A 16,068-nucleotide genomic window follows, 5' to 3' on the forward strand; every position below is an offset into this window, starting at 1 on the left:
GGGGGGGTGTGAGGGGGGAGAGAGAGAGAGAGAGAGATCTTTCCCAACTCTTCCTTTTTACATGAGTGAGCTACCCGTTTTATTCATTTTATCCTTCTCATAGCTGTTTGATAGTATCCAAATGATGGTAAATGAAAGGGAGGACACGAATATTACCCAGAATTCAGGACTGGCAATCGATATGCATGTTTGAGTGAGAATCTTTTTCTCTCTCAACTTAGGTATACGTTTATGTCGTACCTAAAAGCGAGAACCACACTATTGGGACAAGTATGCAAGGCCCAATTTTCCTAACAAGCACAGTTTAATTTTTGTTATTTTCGAACATTTCTTTCCCAAATTGGTTTATCCAATTAACAGTATTATATTAAGATCATGAATTGCTGGGTTAGGTTAGGTTAGATAGCTTAGGTTAGGTTGGGGGTTAGGTTAGCTTAGCTTAGCTGGGTTAGCTTAGGTTAGGTTAGGTTAGCTTAGCTTGGGTTAGCATAGGTTTAGGTTAGGTTTGATTACATTTCTATGTTAGATTTAACTCAAATTCAAAACAATTGCAGTCATTCGGCTTGTTAGTCAACTTGCCTCTAATAGGGGCAATTTGTCTAACAAGGACTATTTAGTTTTGTGTGATAATATATATATATATATATATATATATATATATATATATATTATATATTATATATATATTATATATATATATATATATATATATATATATATATATATAATATATATATATTATAGCTTCAAGACTCCTGAACCAATATAGAAGCATCAAGAGGAAGTGCTTGTGTTATGGGCCAATAGGCCTTCTGCAGTTACTTCCATTCTTATGTTTTTATTCCCATTGGTTCGTGTTTTATCTTGTGTAAATGTCAATCACCTTACCCAAAACTTTGGTACCATATCACCTCACCCCATGTATGATGTATCATATATATATATATATATGATATCTATATATATATATATATATATATATATATATATATATATCTATAATATATAATATATATAATATACAGAGTAAATCTACCCCAAACGTAATGATTTATTTGTGTACAAACTAAACTCTTTTTGGAATCATATGAGGCCCCTCCACTGAGGGGGGAGGCCTGGATGTTTATTGTCATGTGTATTCATGCTGCTTGCATGTCGTCGTTTATTTTGCCTTTGTTGTTTTTTGACAGCTTTCTTTGCCTTGGGTGGTTTGGGAGATTTTGAAGCTCTCTTTATTTTGGGCTTTTTGTTCCAACAACAAGCTGCTGCTGCTGCTTCTTTTTCAAGGCTGTAGGTGGTTTGTTGCTTGTGGCGGCTTTCTTGGAGTTACCACGGCCTCTTTGCTGCTGTAGATGGTTTCTTGGTTGTGGTGGCTTTCTTGGGAGTTAGAACGGCCCTCTTCTCTGCTACGGCCAGCTTGAATGATCCACTAGCTCCACTTCCCTTGGTCTGAACAAGAATGCCGTCAGCCACTGCTTTCTTGAGAAATCTTCGGATGTAAATGGCGATCTTGGCAGCCTCGACTTTGTTGTTGGCAACAACGTACTTCTTGATTGCTTGTAGAGACGAGCCCTTACGGTCTTTGAGTGCTGCGACCGCGGCTAGAACCATTTGACTAGTTTTCGGGTGAGCAACCTGGACGCGAGGTTTCCTGGTGGTGGCCACACAGCAGCAGCAGCAGCCGCAGCCTTCTTGGTAGGCTTTGCTTCTACCATGATGATGATGATGAACCAACCAAGGTGATGAGAGACGCTCAGACAGTCACGGGGGAATGATGCTGCCGCCGCTTGAGCCGAACCTATTTATGTGCCGGCACGGTACAGAAGCTGCAACCTGGCAACTCGTCCACCAATCACGACGGTTGGTTTTACGGCTCGAAACCTGGATCCCATATCTTCTCTAAAATAGAAGCATTTGTTCATGTTCTTTGTAAAAGTATCATAAAGCAGGACAGATGAGACAAATATCATAAAAACTGAAGAGCAGATGAGCACACACATGTTTGTATTACAAAAGAAAATCCACAAATTCATTAGAAATTGGCAGGGCAGGCTGAGGAAGTAGGTAGATGTAAAATGTCTGTAAATGGCGAAAGAACATAAACCCAAGACTGAATAAACGATGTTAAATATCCATGCCAAGGAGACAAAAATATGTTAGGATACAATTACCATTAAGACACCACAAGCAGGTCCGTATCCTGCCGCGATGACTTAAAAAGAGTTGGTTATTAGCCACAATGTGTAGGCAGTCTCATGCCAACGGCCATACCACGTTGAGAACACCGCTTCTCGTCCGATCAGCGAAGTTAAGCAACGTTGGGTTTGGTTAGTACTTGGATGGGTGACCGCCTGGGAACACCAAATGCTGTTGGCAATAATGTTTTTTTGTTTTTGTTTTGTTTTGTTTCGTTTGTTTTTGTTTGAATGGCTGGCTCACGGGAAATTCACGGAGTTGTGTGGAATAAGGCCTGGTAAAATGAATTAATATGTATGTCATGTTTAAAACAAACTCGCTTAATATAGATATTGTGTGAGGCTTTATACAAAAACAAACAACCAAAACAAAACATGTTGTATATATATATATATATATAGCTTAATCCGGGTTTGAACTCGCAACTCCAAGAATACGCATCACTTATATACACTTTACCACTGGACCACTGCTGCAGGACACTAGCTTGATGCTGAGGTATCAATTTAATGACGTAAATGCCATTTCCACAAATAAATGATAATTAAAAAGTATTTGTATGTACAAATCTTTTCTGTTTAAAAGGCTACAATATCAGTTACTGATATAATTTGTGTTAATGTTTCTATACCCACAAGGAAGGCATATTTTTGCTTATATGTAAAGGGTACGGAGAAGGAATCCACAGACCATCATTCCCCTCCCTCTTCCCTCCCCCCCCCCCCCCCCCCCCCACCCCCCCCCCAACTCCCACCTACTACCACCACCACCACCACCACCAACTCACCACCAATCACACCAATCACCACCACCACAATCACCACCACCACACTCTAACCGAAAACCCCCTAACACATCAACCCTCCCCCCAATCAACAGGCGAAATAATAACCTCAAATGCCTGCCTGCCTGCCTGCCTGCAAGCCAATACTAACGGTCTTCTCAGAAAGAAAATCTCTTTGTATCTGTATTACTTGATGAAATGTATGATTCTAATAATGAAAATAAATTTTGATGTCGGTTGTATGAGCATAATGACCAATATGCACATGATATGAATGAATTAAATAGTGTAGTTTTAAGTAATTAGGTTGTAGACACATTAAGCGGAATTGATATTTGACGCGTCCAGAACTGGTGATTTTTGGTTTAGTTTTAAATGCACCACCACCACCACCACCACACCATTGCTTCCCCAGAGCCTAATTAAGGACCGGTAAAAGGAGTCAATATGTATGTCATCTATAAAACCAAAGAATGAATAAAAAAACACACACACAAACCTACATAATAGTATTAGGAAGATTGTATGCAAAAAAAAAAAAAAAGTTATTCCCATTGGGTCGTTTGAACTCGCGACTTCCAAAACACCAGCCACACACCTTACCACCCAGCCACCATAGAAGTTGGTATAATTGTGCAACTTTAGTTATAAAAGTAAAGTTTTCTCACATTGTATTGATAACTTAAAGGATTTTTTTTTTTTTTTGCATCTACAAATCTTATTGTCTGTTCTATGAAAAGGCTTGATGTAAATTATGTATTTTTGGAATGATTGAATTGTAGGCACATTAAGCGGATTCGAATATTTGATATATCCAGAAAAGGCGATTTATGTTCAGTTTTTAAAATGCATCCCGTTAAACGCTAAAGGACTGGTAAAATGACTCGATGTTTGTCATTTTTAAAATAAACACTAAAACAAGGGCCCTTAACATATATAATGTTTGAATATAAATTGAATGCATATAAATACAAGTGGGAGTGGCTGGCTGGCTGGCTGGCTGGCTGGCTGGACTGGCTGGCTGGCTGGCTGGCTGGCTGGCTGGCTGCTGGCTGGCTGGCTGGCTGCTGGCTGGCTGGCTGGCTGAGCTGCCTGCCTGCCTGCCTGCTGACTGCCTGCCTGCCTGGCTGCCTGCCTGCCTTGCCTGCCTGCCTGCCTGCCTGCCTGCCTGCCTGCCTGCCTGCCTGCCTGCCTGCCTGCCTGCCTTGCCTTGCCTTGCCTTGCCTGCCTTGCCTGGCCTGTCCAGATTGCCTGTCTGTTATTGCCTTTCCTTGCACTGGCCTTGGCTGCAGCTTGGCCTGGCTGGCTGGCTGGCGCTGGCTGGCTGCGCTGGCTGCTGGCTGGCTGGCTGGCCGGCCGTAAATCAACTCTTAACAACACCACACCACACAACCACCCAATCACTCATCACCCATCACCCCACCACACGCCCCAGTCTCCCAGCCTCTCTTATATAACCGAGCAGGCCCTTTAAATTATTTGAATTGTTGCACTTCGGCCAATGGCACGATCGCTGCTGCTCAAACTATTCTGGGTCACAAGTATTAAAATATATATATTATAATATATATATATATATATATATATATATATATATATATATATATATATATATATATATATATATATATATATATATATATATTCATGAAACACATTAAAACCTTGATCATTTATTCATTCATTACGTCTAGTGAAGAATTGCTTTTGTTCATTTGTATGATTAAAAATTGATAGAATATGAATTCCTCGCTTAAAGTAAAATATAAAATATATATTGGATTTATATGATTGGTTAATATTCCAAGTGATGCTGAATATCCCCTATAATTTTGTTTTGTTTGTTGTTATGTACACATTCCAAATGAAATCAATATAAATGTTATTATTAATGTTTGAAAGTTGATTGTCTACTTGAATCTCTCTATTAAAGTGTGTGTGGCTCCGGATGGAGCCTGGTTATGGTATTTGTCGCGGTGGGTGGCAGAAGTGCTTACTTCTTCTCTGTCTTCTTTGGCAAAAGAACTGCCTGAATGTTTGGAAGAACACCTCCCTGTGCAATGGTTACGCCAGACAGAAGTTTGTTGAGTTCTTCGTCGTTGCGGATGGCCAACTGCAAGTGACGTGGGATGATACGGGTCTTCTTGTTGTCACGTGCGGCGTTACCGGCGAGCTCCAGAACTTCGGCAGCGATGTATTCCATGACGGCTGCCAGGTAGACAGGAGCGCCAGCACCGACGCGTTCGGCGTAGTTGCCCTTACGCAGCAGACGGTGAATTCTGCCCACGGGGAACTGAAGTCCGGCCCTGCTGGAGCGAGACTTTGACTTGCCCTTCACTTTGCCTCCCTTGCCGCGTCCTGACATTGCTGCTGCTGTTGTGGGTTTGTGGTGTTTTAATGCCGGATTCGGATTGATGTCCATAGGGAATGGAAAGGATGGGGGAGGTAGAGGGATGGGGAGATGAAATTCAGGAAGAGGATGCGGGTGTAGAGAGAGAGGAGGTTTGAAAGTTCGGTGGCCTGTCCACCATGGGTTGGACATTTTTGTATGTGTTGTTTGTTTGCGTATGTGTTATGTTGGGTTGTCAGTACATTGGCTGGGGGGGCTAGTGTTTGTGACCTTGTTGGTGTCCTAAAGCACTAGAGCCGATGGAGTTGGCTGAAGGAGGCTAATCTTAGAAACATCAGGGTAGTTACACTTCTGCCGCCACGACAAATGGTTTTTTGGTTTTATATTTTTTTTGTAGGTGTTTTATTTATTTATATATTTTTTTTTTTTTTTTTTTTTTTTTTTTTTTTTTTTTTTTTTTATTATTATTTTTTTTTATTTATATTATTAATTTTTTTTTTATTTTATTTTTTTATTTTGTTATTTATTATTTTTTTTCTTTCTTTCTTATTCTTCATTTGGTGTAGATTGGGTCCGGGATGGGCCACTCATCTGGATCGTCTGGCAGACCGCCTTAGTATCTGAGGGCTTGGGAAGGCCTCATCATGGATATGTCTGATCACTTTTTGTTGGAGAGTGATTCTTCTGGTTCTGTGTGGTGGTTCGTGGATCTCGTAGTCGCTGGTGGTGTTTTCTGCTACGAAGGGATCTTCTGGGTCTGGGACCATACATGTTCTTCATACGGTACAGGCTGTCTTCTGGCCAGGTAGCTGAGCCTAATGTTCATTGGCTTCATGTTGAGCGTCTCTATGGATCAGGTCAGTTCTTACCCTGTCCCTCAGAGTCAGGCCCTCTGCAAAGCGAAGTGCTTTGTTTTGTACTCGTTTGAATCTTCAACATGTTGGATTTGTTGGTGAGGTTCAGGGGAACGTAGGGGTATTCCAAGCTAGGCCTTATGATCATTCTGTACAGGTGGAGCTTGATGTGGGATGGGGCTTGGTTGAAACGGAAGAGCCTCTCCAGGAGCCCCGGGCCATCGCTGTCTTCTGGGATACGTACTGGGAGGAGTTGAGTAGCCTGTTGAAGTTGTAACGAGCACTGTGTTGGAGTTTGAGATGGCTATGGGATTCACCCCTGATTCTTATTCCCCCCTCATTTTCAATAGAGAAGGCCATACAGCCGACAGTGCTTAATTGGAATCTTTTCTGGGTTAGTGGTGATCCTCCATTTTCCTTTCCCAGTTAGCAGTCCTTGCTAGTGTCTACGTTTGCCTTACGGGTTACAGTTGCATGCTTGGCCGCTTGGATGCTAGGGTTAGATGTTATTACGTGTGTACGTCGTCCGCAAATTGTACGATAATGGTGTCCCTATACTCTGGTTGGGGTAGGTCATTTACAAAGATGTTGCAAGAGAACCGGGCTCAAGCATGATCCTTGGGGGACTCCAGCTGTTGGGGTGAAGGCTGCGGCCTCTTTTTGCCTTGAAGCTGGGGGTAACTTGCCTATTCTTAAGGAAATTTCTGATCAGCCTGAGGAGGGCTCCAGTTTTTGCGCTGGTAAGTCTGCTAATTTGTACACAAGACCATCGTGCCACAGCTGTCGAAGGCCTGTGTAAGTCCCTCGTTGCAATCAAAGCTACCTGTTTTTGCTTTCGAATTGAGCTTACGGCGTCGTAGATGATGTTAATTGCGTGCTGGGTTGATCTATGTGCTCGAAAGCCAAACTGCTTTTCTGTGAAGAGGTTGTTGTACTCCATGTAGTAGTTAAGACGGTTTGACATGATTTTTTCAAAGCACTTGCCTATCGTGTCTAAGAGGGAGATTGGTCGGTAGTTGCCAGGTTGGTGGGGTCTTTCTTGGGTTGGGAATGAATATCATCTTGGCTGACTTGAATGCTACAGGAATGTGACCGATGCCAGCATAGCGTTGAATAGGTTGAGTATGGATTGCATAAGATTGCCTGGTAGAAGTTGATCTGCAGCGCTTTGATCCCTGATGGTCCAGGGGCCTTATCTCTGGTGCTTTTGATGACTCCTCTCATCTCTAGCATAGTTATGGGTCTTGTTAGAGGGTGGTCGTCTTCTAGGGTTGTCAGGTCAATCAGAGGGGTGCTGTTAAGGGAGGCGGCATTTTCTGTTGTCCATTGGTTGACACGTTCAAAGTGAGTGTTGTTGAAGGCTCTGCTGTTTGAAGCTGTGAGTGTCTTTTTCCAGACTGCGCCCATGAGGTCAGCCTGATCCTGTGGGTCTTCTATTTTTTCTTGCTGCTCCTCTTCATCTTCGTCAAGGAATGTGTGTACAAGGTGGGTGAGGCTGGGGTTAACTGATCCCAGGAGCTGTCTGATCTTGCGCCAGAAAGTAGCCGGCTCCCCTTTGTACTGGTTGGCCTGTCCTCACCAGGGTTCCCCAAATGTGGCTCTTGTGGGTCAGCGTAAGGTCTATGGTTTCCCTTCTGAGTGTTTGTAGGGTCAACGCTGGTGGCTGGCCAGTTTGGTAGTGGCTTTGGCAGGCTCGCTGGTACTCATTCATTTTGCCTCTGATTTCCTCGGGTCGGCTTATATTGGTGGTAAGTCCTTGTGGTGGATATTTCACAAGTGGCCTCGGTTGCAAGCTGGATCCGGTTGTGGATGGTGTTTACTGCTTGGTCGATTGTTTGGGTTGGGAGGTTCTCGAACTCAATGATGGGGTCGTCAGCAAGGAAGGTGTCATATTCACGGGCACGTATGGTTCCCAGTCTGGGCCTGGGTGGTGCCACATATCTGAAGGGGGCTGCTTGGAGGGATGTGACCACAGGGATGTGGTCCGACCCCACGTTCTTGCCTGGGTTTACTCTGCAGTGGAACAGGTCACAATCTCTGTTGGTCAGCACTATGTCAGGGGTGCCCCTCTGGTTGCCCGCAAAGAACGTCTTAAAGTGGGGGCCTTGGAAGGGAGAGGTCCCGGGTTTTGCATTAGATTGAAGAGCTGCCTGCCCTTGAGGTCTGGCCTGGCAGAGTGCGTTGAATAAGGCCTGATGGTGGGCATTCAGGTCTCCTGCGATGATAGTGGGGAGATTCCTGTCGAGCAGGCTTGTTCAGAGGAATGGAGGGAGGTAGGCCAGTTCTACGGTGGTAGATATGCGGTGCAGACGATGAGGGGGCCGTGTGAAGTGGTGAGTTCTATTGCAAGAAGTTGTCGTCTTCTACGAGGATGGGGCGGTAGGAGAAGTCCCTCTTCTTATTAGTATTGCCACCCCCACTGAACCTACCCCTGTGACTTCCCTGGTGGAATATCCCCAGATGGAGTATGTGCTGGTCCTGTCTGGCCGCTGTTTCATTGAGTAAGATTACATCTGGGTTAAGTCTGCTACTTCCAGAGTGAGAAGGTATCTGTTGTTGAAGAGTGTCTGATGTTCACCTGAAGGATTGTGATCCCCATTATTGACTATGAGACGGAAGTGTTTGTTTGGCTTGTAGTCGCCAATGTTAGTTTACATTCGGTTTGGTCGCTTCTGTTTGTGGAGGAGGGGGGTAAAGCTGTTGAGCCAGGTGTCTTGTTCCTGGTTCCGGTCGGGATTGGTTGGGTTTGGGGTTTACCATACGTTTCTGTGCCATTGGGGGGTCCTCGGTGTCACTGCTGTTCATGATGTCGACATCCTGTGGTGCTAGAGTCGCTCTCTGGTGAAGAGTTGTGGGGGTTGCTTGCCCTTGCTCCGTCCACAGGGGATGGGGTTCGGCTGTTCGGCCTAGGCCTCTTGGTGCAGCGTTGTGTGGAATATATTGTTGTGGGGCTGCGATGTTTGAAGCGAAATTTCCTAGGGCGGATGGGGTTCCGTATGGCAAGGGAGTTTGTGATAGCTTTGAGGACGATCTGATGTGGGAGTGTTTCAGGAAGGGTGGACATAATGCCGGCCCGCAGATCGAGCTTCGTGTTATATACCCCGCTCAGGATCAAGGGAGTCCCGCCACTGACCAATCAGCGCGCTCCGCCACGCGACCCGCTCTGAGCTGAGTCCGCGAGCGGGATATAAAAGGAAAGCTCGACTCGCGCAAAAGTTCATTATTGTATCTGCAACGCCATGCCAGCACGAGCATCATCATGCCACCCAAGGCATCTGGAAAGGCTGCCAAGAAGGCCGGAAAGGCCCAGAAGGCCTTGCCAAGGGCGATAAGAAAAAAGAAGCGCAGGAGGAAGGAGAGCTACAGCATCTACATCTACAAAGTGCTGAAAGCAGGTCACCCCGACACTGGTATCTCTTCCAAAGCCATGTCGATCATGAACTCGTTCGTGAACGACATCTTCGAGCGCATCGCCGCCGAGGCTTCTCTCGCCTGGCCCACTACAACAAGCGTTCCACCATTACCAGTCGGGAGATCCAGACGGCTGTAAGGCTCCTGTTGCCCGGAGAACTGGCCAAGCACGCCGTCTCTGAGGGCACTAAGGCCGTCACCAAGTACACCTCCTCCAAGTAAACGGCTTACTTACTGCCCTGTGGTGGTGGCTTGGCCTCAAACCAACAAACTCGGCTCCATTGGAGCCACACTTTAATTTCTAAAGAGATTGTGAGTGTTAGACACCAATACTATTATAAACAAAAACCTCTGTCACTGAAAGCAAATAGCTATAAAATGAGAATATTTATGAAACTGTCTGTGTGTGTTTCTCTCTCTCAGTCTCTGTCTGTCTGTCTGTCTGTCTGTCTGTCTTGTCTGTCTGTCTGTCTGTCTGTCTGTCTGTCTGTCTGTCTGTCCTGTCTGGTCTGTCGTGGTGTCTCTCTCTCTCTCTCCTCTCTCTCTCTCTCCTCTCTCTCTCTCTCTCTCTCTCTCTCTCTCTCTCTCTCTCTCTCTCTCTCTCTCAACCATATAAGCACTCGGTATCTTTTTTCTAGAGATTAGAGATTCATTGTTATGTTCCACATTAGGATTACTATGCAGGCCACCTCTTAGGTTTGAAAATGTCAAGAGAAACGGTTAATTTTAAAATGTCATCTCCTAACTTAACAGATTAAGCCAGAGGACCGAAACAGAATAAAACAGGACTGGACAGTATGTCACTTATACAAGCTGCTTTTATTTCTAGTACAGTATGACAATTTTTATTTTTGTGGGGGGTGATCCTTGACAGTGCATAAGAGCCGAAAAGCGACGGCGTTTTGTTTGTAAGAGAACAGGTGTACTACAAATGACTTGATTTATTGATATCACGTGTATGTATGACACCTAAATTAGTGTATTTGTTTATATTAATTTATTTATTTATTATATGTGTAGATGAAGGTTAATTCATATGACTGATGCTAGGAATGTCTGAAATCTCCTTAGAAGGATATTTTGGCCCTGAGAAGGGCCGAGTTTTGGTGTATACTAGGGTGGTCGATTTAGCTTATGCACGCTCTCCACGGATACGGCGAGCAAGCTGAATGTCCTTTGCATGATGGTGACACGCTTGGCGTGGATGGCACAGAGGTTAGTGTCCTCGAAGAGACCGACCAGGTAAGCCTCGGATGCCTCCTGTAAAGCCATGACGGCAGACGACTGGAAGCGAAGATCGGTCTTGAAGTCCTGGGCAATCTCGCGCACAGACGCTGGAAGGGAAGTTTCCTGATGAGCAACTCGGTGCTCTTCTGGTAACGACGGATCTCACGCAGGGCGACCGTTCCGGGCCTGTAACGGTGAGGCTTCTTCACACCCCCTGTGGCAGGAGCAGACTTGCGTGCTGCCTTGGTGGCCAGCTGCTTACGAGGAGCCTTGCCTCCCGTGGACTTGCGAGCAGTCCTGCTTGGTGCGAGCCATGGTGAACAACTGTGGTTTGTGATGGCCGGCGCCGAAAAATTTTTGCTTATAACGCCGTCTCGAGGCGCTTGCTCGAGCGCCATTGGCTGCTCGACTCGCCTACGTCACACCCGTTGCCCCTCCCCTCCTTCCTCTGGCTGCAGCCAACAGGCGGCTCACCTCAATCACTATTATTCGCTGATTTTGCTCTATTTTTTGGATTTGTGCAAAAGTCATTTCACAGGGACGTGAAACAGACCGAGTAGGCAACTGCAGTTTTGAAAGCGTTGTGAGAAAGCCGTGTCTACTCGACCACAAGCGTAAAGTAAGGGCAGGCAGGAGTTGCAATGCTACTACTAGTTACGTCCGCTTGATGGGATATAGTCGGGAAATCGTGCGGGCATTCGATCAATTCGATTCACACAACTTCAACACCATGAACTGGACGCGGCAAGGGAGGCCAAGGGACTCGGAAAGGGTGGCGCCAAGCGTCATCGTAAGGTGCTACGTGACAACATCCAGGGCATCACCAAGCCCGCTATTCGTCGCTTAGCTCGTCGTGGCGGCGTCAAGCGTATTTCGGGTCTCATCTACGAAGAGACCCGTGGCGTCCTGAAGGTGTTCCTCGAGAACGTCATCCGTGATGCTGTAACCTACACGGAACACGCCAAGAGGAAGACCGTCACTGCCATGGACGTGGTGTACGCTCTGAAGCGCCAGGGTCGTACCCTCTACGGATTCGGCGGATAAGAGCTTGGCTAATCCATCGATTCCACCCACCACCACCTCAAAACGGGACCTAATTAGGTCCCTATACTTTTTTACTGAAGGGCTTAATAGACGATAACATAAATTGTTTTGATATCAGCTAGCACATTGGGTCTTATGAAATCTATTTTTTATCCTCGCATGCTTAAGGGACTCTGATTGGGGGAGGGGGGGGGGGGGAAGGTTTGTTACGTTATATACTAGCAGAGCAGGATCATTGGTGGGGGGGGGGGGGGGGTGTGAGGGGGAGAGAGAGAGAGAGAGATCTTTCCCAACTCTTCCTTTTTACATGAGGGAGCTACCCGTTTTATTCATTTTATCCTTCTCAGAGCTGTTTTGATAGTATCCAAATGATGGTAAATGAAAAGGGAGGACACGAATATTTACCCAGAATTCAGGACTGGCAATCGATATGCATGTTTGAGTGAGAATCTTTTTCTCTCTCAACTTAGGTATACGTTTATGTCGTACCTAAAAGCGAGAACCACACTATTGGGACAAGTATGCAAGGCCCAATTTTCCTAACAAGCACAGTTAATTTTGTTATTTTCGAACATTTCTTTCCAAATTGGTTTATCCAATTAACAGTATTATATTAAGATCATGAATTGCTGGGTTAGGTTAGGTTAGATTAGCTTAGGTTAGGTTAGGTTAGGTTAGGTTAGGTTAGCTTAGCTTAGCTTGGGTTAGCTTAGGTTAGGTTAGGTTAGCTTAGCTTGGGTTAGCATAGGTTAGGTTAGGTTTGATTACATTTCTATGTTAGATTTAACTCAAATTCAAAACAATTGCCAGTCATTCGGCTTGTTAGTCAACTTGCCTCTAATAGGGGCAATTTGTCTAACAAGACTATTTAGTTTTGTGTGTATATATATATATATATATATATATATATATATATATATATATATATATATATATATATATATATATATATATATATATATATATATATATATATATATTATTATAGCTTCAAGACTCTGAACCAATATAGAAGCATCAAGAGGAAGTGCTTGTGTTATGGGCCAATAGGCCTTCTGCAGTTACTTCCATTCTTATGTTTTTATTCCCATTGGTTCGTGTTTTATCTTGTGTAAATGTCAATCACCTTACCCAAAACTTTGGTACCATATCACCTCACCCATGTATGTATGTATATATATATATATATATATATATATATATATATATATATATATATATATATATATATATATATATATATATATATATATATATATATATAATATACAGAGTAAATCTACCCCAAAAGTAATGATTTATTTGTCTACAAAACTAAACTCTTTTTTGGAATCATATGAGGCCCCTCCACTGAGGGGGGGAGGCCTGGATGTTTATTGTCATGTGTATTCATGCTGCTTGCATGTCGTCGTTTATTTTGCCTTTGTTGTTTTTTTGACAGCTTTCTTTGCCTTGGGTGGTTTGGGAGATTTTGAAGCTCTCTTTTATTTGGGCTTTTTGTTCCCAACAACAAGCTGCTGCTGCTTCTTTTTCAAGGCTGTAGGTGGTTTTGTTGCTTGTGGCGGCTTTCTTGGGAGTTACCACGGCCTTCTTTGCTGCTGTAGATGGTTTCTTGGTTGTGGTGGCTTTCTTGGGAGTTAGAACGGCCCTCTTCTCTGCTACGGCCAGCTTGAATGATCCACTAGCTCCACTTCCCTTGGTCTGAACAAGAATGCCGTCAGCCACTGCTTTCTTGAGAAATCTTCGGATGTAAATGGCGATCTTGGCAGCCTCGACTTTGTTGTTGGCAACAACGTACTTCTTGATTGCTTGTAGAGACGAGCCCTTACGGTCTTGAGTGCTGCGACGCGGCTAGAACCATTTGACTAGTTTCGGGTGAGCAACCTGACGCGAGGTTTCCTGGTGGTGGCCACCACAGCAGCAGCAGGCAGCATCCGCAGCCTTCTTGGTAGGCTTTGCTTCTACCATGTGATGATGATGAACCAACCAAGGTGATGAGAGACGCTCAGACAGTCACGGGGAATGATGCTGCCGCCGCTTGAGCCGAACCTATTTATGTGCCGGCACGGTACAGAAGCTGCAACCTGGCAACTCGTCCACCAATCACGACGGTTGGTTTTACGGCTCCGAAACCTGGATCCCATATCTTCTCTAAAATAGAAGCATTTGTTCATGTTCTTTGTAAAAGTATCATAAAGCAGGACAGATGAGACAAATATCATAAAACTGAAGAGCAGATGAGCACACACATGTTTGTATTACAAAAGAAAATCCACAAATTCATTAGAAATTGGCAGGGCAGGCTGAGGAAGTAGGTAGATGTAAAATGTCTGTAAATGGCGAAAGAACATAAACCCAAGACTGAATAAACGATGTTAAATATCCATGCCAAGGAGACAAAAATATGTTAGGATACAATTACCATTAAGACACCACAAGCAGGTCCGTATCCTGCCGCGATGACTTAAAAAGAGTTGGTTATTAGCCACAATGTGTAGGCAGTCTCATGCCAACGGCCACACCACGTTTGAGAACACCGCTTCTCGTCCGATCAGCGAAGTTAAGCAACGTTGGGTTTGGTTAGTACTTGGATGGGTGACCGCCTGGGAACACCAAATGCTGTTGGCAATAATGTTTTTTGTTTGTTTTGTTTTGTTTCGTTTGTTTTTGTTTGAATGGCTGGACTCCACGGGAAATTCACGGAGTTGTGTGGAATAAGGCCTGGTAAAATGAATTAATATGTATGTCATGTTTAAACAAACTCGCTTAATATAGATATTGTGTGAGGCTTTATAACAAAACGAACAACCAAACAAAAACATGTTGTATATATAATATAGCTTAATCCGGGTTTTGAACTTCGCAACTCCAAGAATACGCATCACTTATATACACTTACCACTGGACCACTGCTGCAGGACACTAGCTTGATGCTGAGGTATCAATTAATGACGTAAATGCCATTTCCACAAATAAATGATAATTAAAAGTATTATGTATGTACAAATCTTTTCTGTTTAAAAGGCTACAATATCAGTTACTGATATAATTTGTTGTTAATGTTTCTATACCCACAGGAAGGCATATTTTGCTTATATGTAAAGGGTACGGAGAAGGAATCCACAGACCATCATTCCCCCTCCCCTTCCCTCCCCTACCCCCCCCCCCCACCCCCACCCCCAACTCCACCTACTACCACCACCACCACCACCACCCACCACCATCACCACCAATCACCACTCACCACCAATCACCACCACACACATCTAACCGAAAACACCCCCTAACACATCAACCCTCCCCCCAATCAACAGGCGAAATAATAACCCTCAAATGCCTGCCTGCCTGCCTGCCTGCCAAGCCAATACTAACGGTCTTCTCAGAAAGAAAATCTCTTTGTATCTGTATTACTTGATGAAATGTATGATTCTTAATAATGAAAATAAATTTTGATGTCGTTTGTATGAGCATAATGACCAATATGCACATGATATGAATGAATTAAATAGTGTAGTTTTAAGTAATTAGGTTGTAGACACATTAAGCGGATATGATATTTGACGCGTCCAGAACTGGTGATTTTTGGTTTAGTTTTAAATGCACCACCACCACCACCACCACCACCATTGCTTCCCCAGAGCCTAATTTAAGGACCGGTAAAAGGAGTCAATATGTATGTCATCTATAAAACCAAAGAATGAATAAAAAAAACACACACACAACCTACATAATAGTATTAGGAAGATTGTATGGCAAAAAAAAAAAAGTATTATTCCCATTGGGTCGTTTGAACTCGCGACTTCCAAAACACCAGCCACACACCTTACAACCCAGCCACCATAGAGTTGGTATAATTGTGCAACTTTAGTTATAAAAGTAAAGTTTTCTCACATTGTATTGATAACTTAAAGGATTTTTTTTTTTATTTTGCATGTACAAATCTTATTGTCTGTTCTATGAAAAGGCTTGATGTAAATTATGTATTTTTTGAATGATTGAATTGTAGGCACATTAAGCGGATTCGATATTTGATATATCCAGAAAAGGCGATTTATGTTCAGTTTTAAAATGCATCACCGTTAACGCTAAAGGACTGGTAAAATGACTCGATGTTTGTCATTTTTAAAATAAACACTAAAACAAGGCCCTTAACATATATAATGTTTGAATATAAATTGAATGCATATAAATACAAAGTGGGA

General features: G+C 43.7%; 2 non-coding genes across 2 annotated transcripts; both read left to right on the forward strand.

Annotated features, from left to right (window-relative positions):
- Positions 1 to 2,257: 2,257 nt before the first annotated feature.
- On the forward strand, positions 2,258 to 2,376 carry LOC138361845 (5S ribosomal RNA). The gene has a single exon (XR_011227221.1). It is a non-coding gene; the product is annotated as a 5S ribosomal RNA (ribosomal RNA).
- Positions 2,377 to 14,374: 11,998 nt separating this feature from the next.
- LOC138361842 (5S ribosomal RNA) lies at positions 14,375 to 14,494 on the forward strand. Its single transcript, XR_011227218.1, has one exon. It is a non-coding gene; the product is annotated as a 5S ribosomal RNA (ribosomal RNA).
- The last annotated feature ends 1,574 nt before the right edge of the window (positions 14,495 to 16,068 follow it).

Source organism: Procambarus clarkii, unplaced genomic scaffold (genome assembly GCF_040958095.1).
Source record: "Procambarus clarkii isolate CNS0578487 unplaced genomic scaffold, FALCON_Pclarkii_2.0 HiC_scaffold_880, whole genome shotgun sequence".
Lineage (NCBI taxonomy): Eukaryota > Metazoa > Arthropoda > Malacostraca > Decapoda > Cambaridae > Procambarus > Procambarus clarkii.